This window comes from Crocuta crocuta, unplaced genomic scaffold, assembly GCF_008692635.1.
Source record: "Crocuta crocuta isolate KB4526 unplaced genomic scaffold, BGI_CrCroc_1.0 scaffold915, whole genome shotgun sequence".
Classification (NCBI taxonomy): domain Eukaryota; kingdom Metazoa; phylum Chordata; class Mammalia; order Carnivora; family Hyaenidae; genus Crocuta; species Crocuta crocuta.
The window spans coordinates 28,717-30,812 of record NW_027532845.1 but is presented as its reverse complement, the minus strand read 5'-3'; the positions used below and the strand labels follow the sequence as shown (position 1 = coordinate 30,812).

General features: G+C 44.3%; 1 pseudogene; it reads left to right on the top strand.

Moving 5' to 3' along the window:
- Positions 1 to 1,282: 1,282 nt before the first annotated feature.
- Positions 1,283 to 1,524, top strand: LOC144216189 (cytochrome c oxidase subunit 8A, mitochondrial pseudogene; annotated as a pseudogene).
- Positions 1,525 to 2,096: the final 572 nt, after the last annotated feature.

Below are 2,096 nucleotides of genomic sequence, written 5' to 3'. Positions count from 1 at the left end.
ACTAGGTCCACCTGGCTCTGGGAATCATGTTGAAGTCAGATAACTCTCCTCTTACTTGCTATAACAAGTAGAGGGATTGATTGGCTCACAGAAAGGATCAAAGCTAGGCGGTTAACTTGATGTTTGACTTAAGTGCACAGACACTTTCTTTCTGGGCCTCTCTGTGGTGCTCCCTGCCCATTGAGTTATACAGGCCCCATGTTATGAACTTATTCCACCCTTCAGAGTTTCAGGAAAGATTTTTCTGACATTGGCTTTATATGACAATGGAATGGAAGGATTTGTCCTATACAAAATGAATTTCTGGCAGACACCAGGGCCTCCCAGACTCCCACTGTAGACAGGGTCAGCCTTCATCCTAACTCTGGTCTCCAAGTACCCAACATACAATGTCAAACCTGGAAGGTATTTTAATGATTACCGACTAAACTTTTTCCCTTCACATATGGGGAAACTGAAGCCAAGACAGGAGAAGGGGCCTTCTCAGGGTCATGCAGGAACCTCTAGTAAAGCCAGAACCATGAATTTTTCCATTTCCCCTTACACTACCTTCTTTTATGCTTGCATTTCTGTGTGGTACTGAGAAAGTTTGTTTCTTTCGCCTCTAATCTCCTGCTCCATTCTAGTTTTCAGGACTCTAGGCTCCAATGCATTTATTAACTAGCCCCCAATCAGGTGCCCTCTTCCATGCAAATATTCTTCCTTACCCTCTTTTTATCCTTATATATTCCACTCACTCAGCTGATGCCAAAGACCACAGGTTCTGTCACCTATCTGAGCTAGACAAAATTTTATGGTGATGACCCTGGGAGGTTTAGAGCCTGTCAAATCAAGGAACAACTGCATGAATAAGAGAGGCCTTAGGGCTCTGAGTTTCCACCTTATGCTGTTTCTGACTTTTTCACTTATCATGCACTTTTCATGTATATGTGCTTTCTACTTCAGCCAAACCTTGCATCTTCCTATTACTATGCTTTTATGTGAAATGTGCTCATTTCAATATAAAGTCCAATTCAAGTCTTACATCTTCCTTGTAGCATTCTCTGATAAGCACATCGTGAGTGATTGTTTCCTTCTCTTGACTCTTTTAGCATTTTAAAAATTATTTCTAGGATGATTACAGTTCTATATATTTGAAAGCGGGGGCCATTGTTTATTCATATTTGAATGTATCCTTGGTTCCAGACCCAGTCGCTGGCACAGGGCAGGAACTTTTTAATAAAGAAATGGCTCCTGATCTTGGGCTCCTGCTGGCCACTGTCTGCAGTCATTCTGTGCGGTCATGTCCCTGCTGACACTGCTGCTGCTAAGGGGCCTGACAGGCCTATCCTGGCAGCTTCTGGTGCTGTGTGCCCAGATCCATTCCAACCTGCCACGGGAACCATTGGGCTCACCTCCTGCTTTCTGTGTTTCCTTCTGCCATCAGTCTGGGTCCTGTCACATCGAGAGAGCTATAAGAAGCAAAAGCGAAGGGAGCTGTCCTGTCCCTCACCCTGTGACTTGATCACCCCCAGCCTGTTCTGATCATGTCTGCTGCATTCTGGTCAGCCTTCCCTGGATCATGTCCTTCAATTACAGTGAACTCTTCCGCATTCATGACCTCTTGATTTCTTCATGGTGACATCCTGGGACAGCATATATTGGTTTATAAGGCCCTGCTTAGTAGGGCTGCCCTGGTGACAATAAAGTCTATTTAAATCTTGCAAAAAGAAAGAAAGAAAAGGAAAAAGAATGGAAGGAAGGAAGGAAGGAAGGAAGGAAGGAAGGAAGGAAGAGACCCTATTCAGCATCTTTCCCTTGTTATTTCTTACCGGGAATGAAAATTGTTTGAGTTTCCATAAAAATAGCATTTCACGGGCACCTGGGTGGCTCAGTCAGTTGAGCATCTGACTCTTGATTTCTAATCAGGTTGTGATCCCAGGGTCATGGGATCAAGCCCCACTTCAGGCTCCGTGCTGAGTGTGGAGCCTCCTTGGGATTCTCTCTCTCTCCCTCTACCCCTCTCCCCCACCCGCATGCTCTCTCTCTCCCTCTCTAAAAATAATAATAATAAATAATAATAAAAATAGCATTCCACTCAAATGGAAAGCCTCAAT